Here is a 15,002-nt window from a genome sequence, read left to right on the forward strand (position 1 = left end):
CAGCCCGAGTGCTCCTAGATCTTTCCGTGAAGATAATCAGACAAAACAAACCACAGCACCTTCCCCACAAACACCCACAAGCACAGTGCGGAGGGAGCCTCGCACCAGCACGCACACGCACACACCTCTGTACCTGAACACCCACCCGGGCCTCGCACGCCAGAGACCTCGCCCAGCACTGCGATTGCCCGGCAGCCACAGGGCCCCGCCGACACTCCAGAGCTCTGGGCTCCTCCTCCCAGGGCCCCGGCCAGCAGCAGACGATTCCGCGTCACAGAGCCACGTCCTCGAAGCCCTCGAGTACATGAAACAAGGAAGCTCTCGGAAGGCCCTGCTCCCTCCCTCTTAGGGAGGGACAGGGACCTCCAGAGGGACACCTCAGGCCAGGACACTAGAGGACACCCCACCCGCTGACACCCTCCCCCATCAACCCTGAGCTCCCACACTTTCTTCACAAACTAGGGCATAGGGCAGTAACGTTACACCCTGCCAAGTTCAAGGGCGGCACGGACGCCTGAACGGACACGAATCCCTCCCGCTCTTGGGTGCCTGCTGATATTCCTCATCTGGGCCCCGAGAGGCTGGAGCGGGGGAGAGCAGGACGCCCCGGCGGCCGGGGCTGTGAACTCAGGAGCCAGAGTGACCGGGCTCAGGGCCCGCTCTGCCCTCTGTGCTGACGAGGACCGGCTTGCAGACCCCGGACGGCGGGCGGCTCTGCGCAGCCGGGGTCTTCCCGTTTCTGGAGCAGACAGGAGGCGCCCGTTCCGTCTCCCTTACCACCTGCCCTGGAGAGGCCCAGGGACGGAGCCGACGACCTGACGGGGGCCAGATGGGCAGGTGCCTCCTGGAGGAGGGCCGTCCATGCTCGGGCCGCCGGCTGTCCCCCGACGAGGCCCCCCGAGGAAATGCCCATCACCTGGCCGGGAAGGCCAGTTACTGTGTTCAGTCTTTTCTCCCAGGCCAGTGAGGCTGCTCCCCACTCTGCTCGTCCAATGTCCAGGGAAGGGGGGCTGCCTGGGTCCTGGAGCGGACTTCTTCTCCTCCGGCAGGAGGGCTTGGTGACAGGTGTCTGTGCAGCCCAGCTCTTGGGCTGTGAGCACGACCCAGGTCAGCCTGGACCATCCGTGTGCATAGGAGCCGAGTGGACCTGGCGTGGGGCGGCCGGCGCACCTGCAGGGCTGTCCTCCCACCAGCTGGGTGCCCCCTCAGGGGAGCGGCCTTCCTCCAGAGGGGCGGGCACACCCCTTGCCCCACCCGGGCTCTGCACCCTCACCGGGGCTGCCGAGGTGGAGGAGGTGCTTAGGGAGGGCCTGAGCTGTGTGGGGTCCTCCCATCCCCCCGAGGTTCCAGGCCAGGGAGACCCTGTCCTCTGTCCCCCGGACCCTGCCCCAGGTCTGTCGGGACTGCTTGGGGAGCGGGTGACCTGGAGCCCGCAGGCGGTCAGCAGGGATCTCCGGCGGGGGGGGCAGGCACAGGACCCTGAATCCATTGGGAGCCGTGTCTGTGAGGTGGGGGCTCAGGGCCGCCTTGGCTTCTGCAAGCCTCATCCCTGACACACACCCCTTGACAACCTGCCTAGATTTTCTCATCCGCAGAATGGGGAGGCAGTGGGGACAAGGAGATGGGTCACGTGTGTGCCCTGCACCCCAGGGACAAGGCGTCCACTGGCTCCGCCATCATGACACTGACGGGGGACCCATGCCCTCCTCCCCCTCCCCGCCTGCTACAGCATTTCCTGAGCTCCGACTGGGAAGAGCACAAGGCGTAGTGAGAACAGTGACCCGTCCAGCAAGCATGTCACTGAGAGAGCCCCGCAGGTGCACGGCGGCTCCAACCCGGATGAACTCTGAAGGCAAGCGGGGGCATCTGGGCTGATGGAGGGGAGCGGCCAGCAGGGGACCCAGCTTCGGGAGAGGCGACCTGAGGGTCTTCCCCCGCTGGCCGGTGCTGGCCACACCCAGGGGGTCCCCCCACTGCCCTGGCCGGGGAAGACACTGGTCACCTGCTTGACCCGAGTCCTCACGTGCGGCACACGCCTGCTCCGGCTGTGACTCCCAGCGCGGGGTCGGGGACGCAGGAGGAGGAGGAATCGTGTCTTTCAGCAAAACATTTTTGTGAAATAAGTAAATTTATCTCAGGGGGAGAGCAGAGGACAAATGTGGCGTGAGAGCACGGGGTGTGGCGGCCACCACCCTCCGGAGCCTGACCCAAGTGCCGTCGGTTGAATGACAGCCGTACTCCGACCTGGGGGGCGGCCGACAGCAGGACGTGGGGCTCAGATGCGGCGTTGTCCGGGGAGCAGCTCACCCCTCGGCCCAGTGTCCGGAAGCCCACATTAGCGTTGGGGCACGTTGATCTCTGCTCCAGGCGACGAGACCGTAGTTACGGGGGATCAGTGCCGGTGGCTCGGGCTGGCCAGCGCCGAGCTGTCAGCACAGAGCCCGGCGCGGGGCTCGAACCCACAAGGTGTGCGATCATGACCTGAGCCGAAGTCGGATGCTTAACTGACTGAGCCATCAAGCCACTGAGGCGCCCCAAATAAATCTACTTTTAAAGGAAACTTAATATCGGGGCACCTGGGGGGCTCAGTCAGTTGAGTGTCCGACTTCAGCTCAGGTCACGATCTCACGGTTTGTGGGTTCGAGCCCCTCGTGGGGCTCTGTGCTGACCGCTCAGAGCCTGGAGCTGCTTCGGGTTCTGTGTCTCCCTCTCTCTCTGCCCCTCCCCTGCTCGTGCTCTGTCTCTCCCTCTCTCTCTCAAAAATAAAGAAACATTAAAAATGATAAAATGTAAGGGTGTGGCTGCGTCTGGGGGGCGGTGTTGGCTGGTGCTTCCGCGGGTGTCCCAGGCGTGTGTGCCGTGTGAGCGGCCTGGCCGAGGGCAGAGAGACGACACACAAAACACACAAACACTGACAGTGGGAGGCACACTCACCCGAGTGAAAACGTGTGTTGGTTGAGAGGAAATGTCAGGAAAGCAGGAGAAGTGGGGGTGCTCAGCCCGTCTGGGCCTCGGAGGTGGAGGCGGAAAGGACGTCAGGGACACGGGGGACTCCTGCCCCGGCGTGGACGACAGCCCAGCTCCCCCTCCAGACACAGACACGGAGGCTGGGAAAGCGTCCGCCTACAGCAACGTTCTAGGGAAAATAAACTCGAGTAATTCTATTCCTCACCTGGAAACATCATTTAGGAGTGCTTTATGGGGAAGAAACCCATACACACTGTTTTATTCATGCAAATGATGTCGGGGTGGTGGTGGCAGGGGCTCTGGAAACAGATCAAGTTCAGTGTCAGGTCACCACGCTCCCCCCCAATAAAGAATCCAAATCTATGTTGTGCAACTTGGCCAGTAGGGGGCGCCCCAAGGTCTTGCCGGCAAAGTGGGTGTGCGAGTGTGTCTGTGTGGGTGTGAGTGTGCACGTGCATGTGGGGGTGTGTGAGTGTGGGTGTGTCCGTGTGCAGATGTGTGTGGGGTGAGTGTGCGAGTGTGTGAATGTAAGTGTGAGTGTGGGTGTGGATTGGGTGTGCGAGAGTATGAATGTGTGTGAGTGTGCGAACGTGTTGTGCGGGGGTGAGCGTACACGTGTGTGGGTCCGTGTGTCCAGATCACTCGAGCATGCAGCAGTGTCTCACTGTACAAGTGAGTGCACACATGAGCGTGCCTGTGCGTGTGAGCGAGCGTGTGTCCGCGCGCTTGTGGTCCATCCAAACCCGGCAGCCGCCCTCACTGTGGAGCAGGGACCCCCCAGCCTGGGTGGGAACGGCCTTGAGCAGCAGAGGGACCCGCCCGCCTGGGGGCTGCTGGCCCCGGGGACTGGAATCTTCTCTTTGGCTCTGTGACCCCGGCACACGCAGGGACCCACCCCCAGCGGCTGGTAGCCGTGTGGCAGCGGCGCCCGGAACTGAGGCACCGTCCACGGGCTCTCGGGACCCTGTGTCCTCACTGAGAGGCTCAGAGGGGCAGGTCCCCACCTGGCTGAGCGCCCCCAAGTCAGAGCTCCCAGGTGGGGCGTGGTGGCCAGGGGGTCCCAGGGATGAGCGTGGTCCATTGGGCCACCTGCCCCTCTGCCCACCCACCCCTGGGCAGGAAGGAGGAGGGAGAGGCGGGAGGAGGAGGAGGCCTGGGGGAGGCCTGGGGAAGACCCCGGGGCGGTCCAGTCCGGTCCCCATGTGTGAAACACCAGACAAGCTGGAGGGAGGGGTCTTGCCCTGGGCTCTCAAGGCCTCCTCTGAGGAGAGGCGGGCACACCCCTGATGTCACCCCCACCTGCTCCGAGGCCCCGTCAGGTCTCAGGATGGGGTTACAGGCGAATCAGGGGCGTGTGCCCTTTGTTAGACTCAGACCTCCTGAGACCTCACCTCGAACCAGAGAGGGGGCTGTGCCTCCACGGTACACTCTGGGCGGAGGGGTGGGGGTCGCGCCTCCCCCATCAGACACGCACCCCTGCCAACCGAGGGGCAGCGTGGTGAACACACCCTTGTCTTCAGGCCCTGATTTCAGATCCTGCTTCCCAGATGTGAGACCCTGACAGTCCCTTCATTGCTGTTCTGTAAAATAGGGGCACAGTTGTGCCCCGGCAAGGGCGGCTGTGAGGCTTCAGCACAGGACTGTGTGACACTTAGCGTCACCAGAGGAAGAGCCAGCGAGGCAGAGTCCTCCGCCAGCATCATCGTCACCTGTAACATCCTTGCATGTAATCGTCACATTCGTCATCACCACCATTGTCACCAGCGTCACCACCACCACCGTCACCCTCACTGCCATCATCTTGTGCCCCTTCCTGGGGCAAGTGCCTCAGCCTCCCTTCTGTCCTGCGCTGGGGCTGGGCCTTCTCGGCGGTGGAAGGTCAGGGATAGGAGCCTGGGGGGTGAGTGGCTGGAATCCGCCCCGATCGCCCCCGCCCGCCGCGTCAGAGGGAACACGCTCCGCCTCCTCCGAGTGCGCTGCAGGCCCCCAGCTGCCCGCTTGCCGGGCGGCGGCGGCCCGTCCTTCCTGCCAGGGGGTGGCTGCCATTTCCGGTTCCTCCGTGCCCGCGGGCGCTTGGGCCCCGGCTCTGCACCTCCGTCCTCACCTCCACCGGGCACGTCTGAGGTGGGGCCGGGCGGGCACCCGGCCAGCATGGGCCGCAGGCGGCGTAAAGGGAGCATCCGCTAGGCGCCAGCCGTCGCTGGCTAAGACCCCTGGTCCAGGGCGCACCGGCCTGAGGTCCTTTGGCAGAGGCAGTGCCTGGGGGCTGGGGGCGGGCACGCGTGGCCTCCCAGTGTGGGGGCAGCCCCCCGAGGGCCAGGGCAGGGCAGTGAGCTCCGCCTGGGCAGTCCAGGGAAGGCTGAGTGGCTGCCCGCTGGGTTCCGGGGTCCCCTGAGGCGGTGGCCTGAGCCCCGCACGGCTCCCTCAGAGGCCGGGCCGGCACACGCCCATCCCCCTCCCCGCCACACCCTGAGGGACGCTGGGCCACAGAGCGAGCCGGCGGCAGCTCCGGACACGGCCCTGCCAGGCTGCACGGGGACTTCTTGATGCAGCGATTCCGGGGCCAAGGCTGCGTCCACGGCTCCACGCCAACGGGGCACAACTCCTGTGCTCAGCAGACTCCGCGGGCAACGCGGAGCCGCAGCCAAGGGTCACCTCTGCAGGGCGCCTCGTCCTGTCACCCCCGGGCACCAGATCTGCCTGCAGGCAGGAAAACAATTTTTATTTGCTTTTTTTTTCAGAGAGAGAGCCCACATGCAGGGGAGGGGGCAGAGGAAGAGAGAGAGAGAGAGAGGGAGGGAGGGAGGGAGGGAGGGAGGGGGCCTTGGGCAGGCTCCGCCCTCAGCACAGAACCCGACAAGGGGGCTCAACCCCACAGGCCTGGGGTCTTGACCTGAGCTGAAACCAAGATGGTCACCCGACTGAGCCCCCAGGCGCCCTTAGGAAATGGGTGTTACGTGGACAATCTGTGCAGGGGTCACTCACCGTGAACCCACGGGCCCTGGACGAGTGTGGAGATGAGACCCGAGTCATCCAGGGGCAGATGCAGGAGAAGAGGACCAGGGGCCCGTGTGGGGGGAGTGAGAGCAGCGCCGGCTCCCACCCGTCCCTTTCCTTGACCTTGACCGGACCCCTGACAGACCCTCCAATATATGCCGTGTTCTGGCTGCAGGTGAGGCTCCCAGGGGACACTGTCTTGGAGCAGCTTCCTAAATGGGGGAGGGTCCGGGCGCCTGGGGACACCCAGCTGCCCACAGCCGTGTGGGCACCGTGTTGGGTCTGCCGGCCAGCCCGCCAGGCCTGCAGCGGCCTCTGGGCTCAGAGCGACGGGGGCTGAGCCTGGTCCGGGTCCTGTGGCCGTGGCTCCAGCGTGCTGACCTTGCTCTCTGCCTGTGACCAACCTCCAGGAGGGCGCTTGGGGTCCTGGGGGGCCGCTGGAGAGGCCGAGGCTGGGTTAGACTGGGGAAGGGACCCCCGCTCACAGGACAGGAGGGACACGTCAGGCACATCTTAGTGGACCTGACAACCCTGAGTGGCGATTTTTAAAAGCTGGCAGAGGAGTGAGCATTCTTGATGCTGGGGGGAGGGGACTTCTAGAATGAGCAGGTCCTGCGTTCCCTGGGCCGGGGGTGTGCTGAGCGCCATGTGGTGGGCGTCCGGTTGTGTCTCCAGCCTGCCGGGGACATCAGAGGAGTCCCTGTCCTCCCTGAGACAGACCACAGCCAGGTGACAGCCCAGGAGCATGGCCCCTGGGCGGGGGCCGCGGGGGCCAGAAGGAGTCCCCTGGGAACATGGCCGCTGAGAGGTGGCTGACCCTCGTCCAGCCCCACGTGACCCGCCTCCCAGGGTTTCAGGAGAGGCTGGAAACCCGGGTCCTCAGGCTCAAGCTCTTGATTTTTTAAATTGGCAACAAATGAAAATAATTTAAAAACACCATGTCCATTAAACAAAGCATGTGAGAAGGGGCTTCAGTAGGTGGCTTTAAATTAACATTTTACAGGGGCGCCTGGGGGCTCAGTCGGTTAAGCATCTGACTTCAGCTCAGGTCATGATCTCACGGTTCATGGGTTCGAGCCCTGCGTCGGGCTCTGTGCTGACAGCTCAGAGCCTGGAGCCTGCTGTGGATTCTGTGTCTCCCTCTCTGTGCCCCATCCCTACCTGTTCTCTGAGTCTCTCTGTCTCTCAAAAATAAATACACATTAAACATTTTTTAAATACATAAATTAACATCTTGCATCAGTGCTGTCCGTTTGTTACAAAGAATGAACCACTATGGAAACATTTAAAAAGCTCAGGGTTGATTTTAGTTTCCTCAGTTTCTCCTCCAGCCGTTTCTGTCCCAGGATCCTGTCCGCGGCCCCCCATGACCCCTAGCACCACCTTCTTCCTGGACCCTCTGGGTTGGGGCAGTGCCTCTGACTCTCCTGGTCTCCAGTGACCTTGACGGTTGTGAGGTCTGGCCAGGCGTTTGGGAGAAAGTCCCTTCTTTTGAGGTGGCCTGGGGACTTTCTCGTGGCCAGACCTGGTAAGGTCGTCCACAGCCTCAGGAGTGAGCCTTCTCCCGTAGGGTCGCTGGGGCCATCTTTGAGCCCTGGGGAACGAGGAGGTGAGACCAGGTGGGTGGGGTGCCAGCCCTCCCCCGCTTCAACACAGTTCTTGTGAGTGTGCTTGTTTTGGTAAAAATGCCCAAGTCTCCTGGGCCGTGGGAGAAATGTCCAGCCTCTCACCGCCCTGCCCTGGCGGTGCCTCTGGGCCCAGGGTCAGAGCTGGTCGCGGTTTTGGCTCTTGCTCTTCTGAGCCGTCGGGTCTCCTGGGAATGGAGGAGGCCTGGCAGTCAAAGAGGGGAGCAGCGTGGGGGGCGCTGGGCTGGGGGACCCATTCTTCCCAGTCCACGGGGCACGGGGAGGCGGCCCCGCGGGAGCATGCAGCCCCTCATGGAATGAAGTCCAAGGACGCTGTCCATCGGGGGAAGGCGGCCTCATCCTTTGTGCCCAGAGGCCCTCTTGGCTGAGAGCTGGACAGCAGTCCGGGGACACAGAACCCGTGGTGTCCTGCACCCGTGCCAGACATCACCAATCAATCCCCGCTCTGCCTGCTGAGCTCAGATGCGGCCCGAGTCCTCCTGCACGCAGCCATCCCACAGGCTGTAGGGCCGGTCAGAGAGGGCATGCCAGGTGAGCCGCCCGGCACCGGCTCTCCGTCGGGCTTCCCACAGGTGCGACCCCTGAGCCAAGTCTGGGGACAGTGAGGTGTGTCCTCGGCCGGGGGCCTCCCACGCCTGAGCGCCTTCCTGCTGCCTCCGTGGTCCAGCTGGGCTGTGGGCTGGGAGGTGGCACAGACAAGTCCAGGGGGGACCCGGCGCCTGCGGAGCAGCCCCTCCCGAGGGCCTGAGTCCCAGCTGGTGCCCTGGGAGACTCTGGCTCTCCCTTCCTTCCTGACTTCCAGCCCCGAATGGACCCTCCTTTTGGGAGATTCCTCAGTTTCATCTTCCAAGGAGGGCGGTGCGATTTCCATCCTTGCTGGTATTTTCATTCGTTCCTTCTGGAAGGGTTGCAGGCCTGCCTCTGATTTACGGGGCTGCGTGCTAATCCAAGGGCCGAGCTCGGCGGGTCGTGGGGCTGGGGAGGCAGCTGCCAGAGGAGCCCCGCCGGCCCCCACTTCCCTGCAGACCCCTGACCAGATTTCCTGCCTTTGCAGCCTGACTCCTGGCCTCTCCCCTCCCCTGCTGAGCCCCCACCCGGAGGTGAACACAGCCCCTCCCGCAGTTTCCCCAGAGCACCTGTGCAGTGCGACCCGTTCCCCCCGCGGATGGGGGGCATCAGCCCGGGATGGCCTCTCAGTACGGCAGGTGGCTGGTGTTCCCGGTGGCCTGTCCCGCACAGAAGAGCGTTCGGAACAGGGTCTGCGGCTTGCACAACCGTGACGGGCCGAGAGTGTCCTCGTGTGTACGTGTGGCCCAGGACTGCCGTCCCCTAGGAGATGCTGGGGGCCGGTGTGGCCCTGCCTGCTCTCCTGGGGGGTGTGGGCTTGGGGCCTGCCCTCAGTGGGCGAAGGGCGTGCGGGGCCCCCCCGAGGCTGCGTGTGCTGCCACGGCAGCCAGCCGAGGGCTCGGGGAGCCGGGGCGCCGGGCTGGCCGCTGCACAGCCTCCGGCCCCCTCCCCCGCCCTCAGCGGCAGGGCTCGCCAGGTCCCAACACCTGCCACCTGTCGGCCTCAGGCACGTCTCCTCCCTCCCTGGCTGGGCTGTGCCCCCTGTTAAGTGTGGGGGCCCCTGCCCTGCCCCACCTGCCCCTGGGCTCTGCCCGGGCCCGGCCTGGTGGCCACCTTGCGCTCCATTCTTGGGGACCGTGTGTGGGTGGGGGACCCTGTGCCCTGGGGATGCTGGGGGCAGGGCCCAGCCGGGTGTGACCACCTGTGCCCGGCCTCCCGCTCCTGTCTCCGAGGCCAGGCATCCTAATCACACCGCGGCACAGTGGGCCCGTCCTCGCACAGGCCGCTGGGGCGCCAGCCCTTCCTGTCCCCCTGCCACGCCCACTCCCAGCCTCCTCGCCTCCGGTCCCCTTCCTCCGGTCCTTTCCTTCTCCGTGCCTGCGTTCTTCTCTTCCTTCTCTGCCCCCTGCCACCGCTGCACGTCCCCCACGTTGTGCCCTCCTTCCTCTGCTTTTTGCCCCCCCTCCTCCACACAGGCCCGCTGGGTCCCCCCATGGAAACAGTTGGCCCCTCGCTCCCTCAGGGGGTCCTGCTCCCCAGTAACGAGCCCCTTTTATAGGGCGACCAGCTGGTTGCAGATGCTGAGCTCTTCAGGGCTCAGAGGTGATGGAGCAGGTGGCTTCCTGGTGCTCCCGGGGTCAGGGGGTCCCAGAGCCTCCTGCCCACCCCCCTCCTCGGCCAGCTGGCCTGCGGCTCCAGCCCCGGCATCCCCCTTCCTGGGCGCCGTGGTGTGACCGCCGGACGGGAGCTATGGGTGCAGCTGCACTGCAATTCGCTCGGGCCTCCTGCCGGGCACGAAGAAGTGGCCACGTCTGCCCCTGGCATGGCAGGGACAGCTGGCCTCAGGCCCTTGGGTGTGCCTGGGCCGCTCCGCGAGCATCGGGAGGACCCCTGCCACCGCTGCACGGTGACAGCCTCACCCGCAGGTCCTGCTGTGTGCACAGTCACCCCTGGACCCGGAGCCTCTGGGGTGAGGCCCTCCCCATCTTCCTCCGTACAGTCTGACCAGAGCCAGGGGCTAGAGTGGCGCTGGGAGCTGGGGCGAGGCCCACGGTGTTCGGGAAAGTGGTCTCCCCTGGCCTCCTTGACCTTCCTCCAGAGTCCCCCCCCCCGGCTTTTGCTTCCTCCCCAGCACTTGTGCTGGGCAGTGGGGGAGCTGGCAGTCATTTATACTTTAGTGAGAGTCAGTCGGCCCACCCTGTCTTTCCAGGGGCCCTGCAGTGGCCGCGGTTTACTGTGTGCCTGTGGGGTCCTGGCTCTGTCCCGGACGCTGGATGCCACCTGTGTCCCAGAGCCAGGCAAGGCTGCCACCTTCCCTCATTTTGAAGATGAGGAAACTGAGGCTCAGATAAGTGAACTCACCTGGAGTCTTCCTTCAGGTGTGGTGTGGCCATGACCTGACCTGTGACCTGGCCTTTGGCTGCAGTCATGATGATGATGGTTATTTCGTGGAAAGGTTAAGATTCGCTTAGGAATGAAAGCATGGTTCCTGTATTTTCTAGGCTTTTGCAGGCCCCATAAACTGTCTCTGGGCATCTAGGCTGTCCTGGGCCTGACTCAGGTCCCTGTGCGGCGCTGATCCGGGAGGGGACGGGCTGTCCTGGCTGCCGCGCCCCAGTCTGTCCCTGACCCAGCCGGGGGTGCTCTCAGGGGCAGGGCCTGAAGTTCTGCCTTCCCCGCCACAGCGCTCAGACCCGGCCGTGGGCCATGTCGGGGTGTCCGGGAACCTCAGGCCAGGGAGCCCCGAGAGCCACCCCCTCCCCGTGTTCGGCTCCGATCCCCCTCCTGTCCCTGCATCTGTCCGTTCCTGCCTTTAAATAACCATGACGAGGTGCCCTGCTCCTCCCTCCCCTGCCAGGGCTGGCGACGTGCCCCAGAAGCTGGCCTTTCCCGCTGCCCACGGGCAGGTTGACCAGCCCGCCCCCCCCCCCCCCCCGCGGGAAAATTGCCAGAGGGCATTCTGGTGGCTGGAGGGCCCGGGTGCCTGGTTGTGACCTTGGGGACAGCAGAGGGGCGGGGTGCAGGGTGGTGGCTCCTGGAGCAGGCGGTGGCCCATCCCCTGCCCCGCCTGGGCCTGGTGCCATCTGTTCTTGAAGTCGTGGCTGTCGGAGCCCGCTGGGTACCAGGCCTGTGTGTGGGTGGGCCCGGGGGCCCGGGGCCGGTGGGGCAGGGCCTTCTCCCTGAGCAGCGGCAGAGCAGCTGGGAGCAGCCTTCTGGCTGGGGGGCATCTTGGTGCTCCAGTTCCAGGCTATTTTTAACCCCAGTGTGGTAAGAGCACTTCTACAGGACCCCACCTCCGGATCAGTCCCCGCAGCTGCGCAGTGTGGACGCCGTGTGCGGGCCGGGCCGCCAAGGGCTGTAACGGGAGCCGGCCAGCTGAGGGGGGAGGCCCGAGCCGGCTCCGCAGACAGCTGCGTCCCGCTGGGCTGATCTGGTTTCCGACACTCACCCCACCCTCATATAACCCCGAAACCACGCCTGGCGCCCCGCGGCACGGGCGAGGACAGGGCTCGGGCCTGGGGTGGGGAGAGGCCCTGACCCTGGCCCCAGAGGGCAGTGAGAGGGGAGCCAGGCTGGGGCTGGGGTCCCCCGGGTCGTCTGAGCGCTGGGTGATTTGGGCAAGAAAGCTCAAGCCTCTAGCAGATCCTCGGCAGGGACTCTTGAGGTTGAGAGGCCCCGGGGGCCAGGTCTCACGTCGCGGGGTGCTGAGGCCACCTGTCCCCCCACTGCCAAGGGCTTCCCGGGCCACAGGCCCCTGGGTGGGGGCAGTGGGGAGCCTGGGGGAGCCCTTCGCGCCCCTGGCGTGTGGGATGGGGGCTTCGTGGAGGCTGAGGGCCTGTCTGTGTCCCCACATGGTCCCCCTGGGGCTCCCCAGAGGAGGCTGCGTCCTGGGGGTCAGTCACTTCTGCGTGTGGCCATGGCACTGGATGACACTTGGAACTGCAGCTTCTTCGGTGTCCTTACTGTCCAGATAGGAGGGACTTGGAGGCCCCGTGGCCTCTGATCCCCGGCGGGAAGGGCACACCCACGCACGCCCACGTGGTGACATCACTTTTAAAACAGACTTCGACCTACCCCGGTGGGTGCGGCTCTGGGGTGGGGGGGGGGGACACAGGTGGGGGCTGTGGTTGTGGTGTGGCCATGCACCGAGTGTGTGCGTGTGTGTGACACACCCACAGGCTCAGGGAGGGGCTGGCAGGGGCGGGGCTGCTGGGAGGGGCCCGAGGGCCTCACCACATGTGGTGCAGCCTCTGGCACTGCTCGATCAGAAAAAACCATGTACACACGGTCTTTGAAGAATAAAAACCTCGTGGGAACAGGGGTGGCGTTAGTAACAGGCCTGTCAATGCCGGGCCTCCCGGGCCCTCCAGCCACCCTGGCCGTGCCCAGGCCCCTCCCGTCTGGACACCCCCCCCCACTCCCCCTCCTCCAGCTCCTGCCTCTCCCTGGGGGCGGGGCGGGCAGGCCGGGAGAGGCGCTCCCCAGGGTCCTGCCTGCTGGAGCCCAGTAGGCCAAAAAACCTCCGGCACAGGCACAGGGGAACGATTTGGGAAGCTGCGGAACAAGTGGAAAGACTGTGAAACCACATTTGGCCTCCTGGGCCGCACAGGTGGCCTCTGTTCATCCTGTCTGTGATTTTCTCGTCGCTTTGCAAAGAGGCGTGTACTTTGAGGCTTTGAATCAGCTTGGGTCCATCAGTAACTCCAGGCTTCCCTTACTTTGTTTTTGTCTCTAGCTCATTGTCTGCTGTTGAGAGCAAACACAATCCTCTGTCAAAGATTTACTTCCTGAAGGATAAGTCCTGCCCAGGCATAACTGCTGAAGGGCCTTAAGGAATGTAAATCTCCTCAAAGAGAATCCTTTAGGCTCATCTTAGGCTTAAAAACAGACTTTTGTTAGGGAATCCCTCCCTTGTAATGACTTATTTGTTCCTGATACTCACTACTGTCCTGTTAAGAATGACCCTTTCCGGAGCATTGCTTTACTTCAAGGACCTTGAACTATGGAACCATTAAAGGAAAAATGTAACCACCAAGGTGTATAAGACCCTGACTATCTTAGTAAAACGTGGCTTTCCCACCATTCATGTCGTCTGTCTCTTTTCTTACAGATACTGCGCCGACACCAACCCCCTACTCAGGACCTTTGGACTGGGGTGTACGGGCTGGTCCCCCCACCTGCCCGCCTGGGGTGAGGGGGGTGTGGACATGCACCCCACCTGGCGAAGGTGTAATGTGCTTCGTGTGCCAGGGTGTCTCTGTGCAGCCGTGACCTAGTGTCACCGTCCCCTCCCCACGGCCACCCCCACAGAGAGGCCAAGCTCTCACTGCGTTATTAGCCTCGGTCCTGGGACTGTGTCCCCAGGGAAGGCATTTGTTGACAGGGGACCCCCTCCTTGCCCCAGGGCCACAGCCCAGTAGGGGGGATCCCAGGAGCACCGTGTGGCTCCGGGGAGGAAATAGATGAATGTGCCCTGGATGGAAATGAGCAAAAACCCGCAGGGCCACTTCCTCTAAGCCCGGGAGGCAGGGACACAGGTGTGGCTGAGCCACTGGGAGCCGGCTGCCAGGCGTAAACAGCTGGTGCCAGCCTGGCGGCCAACCTGGCCACCCTGCTGGGCGTGGGGTCGTGGCCCTACCTGGCATGGCCTGTAGAGTAGGGCACAGAGTGGGGGGGCCTGTGAAACAGTAAGCCCCTTAAAGCTGGGATTTATTACGCTGCGGGAACAGCTATTTACTCTAAGTGGTGATGTCACATGTGGCATGAGTTTAGTGGGCATCGAGGCGATGATACGGTGTTACTCGAGATCGTGGATTCCCCCAAAGACCACCAGGAGTCTGAGTCACGTAGGCAAAAGCAAAGGGCGTTTATTCCGAGCTCGGTCTCCCAGACGTGACCACCGCAGTGGACCCGTGCTGAGAGCCCCGACCACAGCCGGGCAGGGTTTTTATCACAGTCGGGGCGAGGGGCAGGGTGAAGGGTGGGGTGAGGGGGCGGGGTGACGGGTGGGGTGAGGGGCTGGGGTTACAAGATGATTGGGCAGCACCTCGGCAGGGGTGGGCACGGCGCAGGGTGATTGGCTCACTAAAACAGCGGGAACATCAGGCGTTTCGTGATTGGCCTGGGCTGGGGGTGGGGTCTGCTTGGGCAACAGGTGCGTTGTTTTCTCTCCGTTGCTGCTGAGTCACACCTGGGGAAACAAACTCAGGCCTTCCAAGTTTCTGAGGCTTCTTTGAAGCCTGTCATGGCGTCAGTTTGGTCCTTCGACAGTTACGCCGAGTGGGAGTATGTGGGTGTGAAGTCACCTCCCTGCCACAGGAAGACACAGTTCGCAGGAGCCCCACCCGGAGCGTGGGCCCCTGGGGACCCTCTGGCCAGACGCCACGAAGCTGCCTCCTTGCTGGGCAGAGGTCAGGTGAGGGCGCTGTGGCCGTCATGACTGCCTCTCAGGAGGCCGGTGCCCCCAGCGCACACGTCCAGGCTGACATGGGAGCGGCCAGCGTGTGGCATCGGAGGGCGACCGGGCCGGCGCAGGACGGGGCGCAGCCGCCTACTGGCACCTGGGCCTCTCAATTCCCGCACAGCCAGGGCCCTGTCGGGAGGTCCTGGGAGCTCAGGACCGCTGACCTCGCAGGCTGGAGCTGCCACATCTATGGACGAGTTTCAGCCACACGCTTCCAGTCTCAGAGCCTGTCCCACTGGGAGGTGCTTGCTGACAGCAGCAACCCGCCAGCCTAGCAGGGACTGGGAGGGGGGCAGGTCCCAGTGTGCAGGGGCTGTGAGTGGCGGGTCCCAGTGTGCAGGGGCTGTGAGTGGCGGGTCCCA

This window comes from Suricata suricatta, chromosome 12 (assembly GCF_006229205.1).
Source record: "Suricata suricatta isolate VVHF042 chromosome 12, meerkat_22Aug2017_6uvM2_HiC, whole genome shotgun sequence".
NCBI lineage: Eukaryota > Metazoa > Chordata > Mammalia > Carnivora > Herpestidae > Suricata > Suricata suricatta.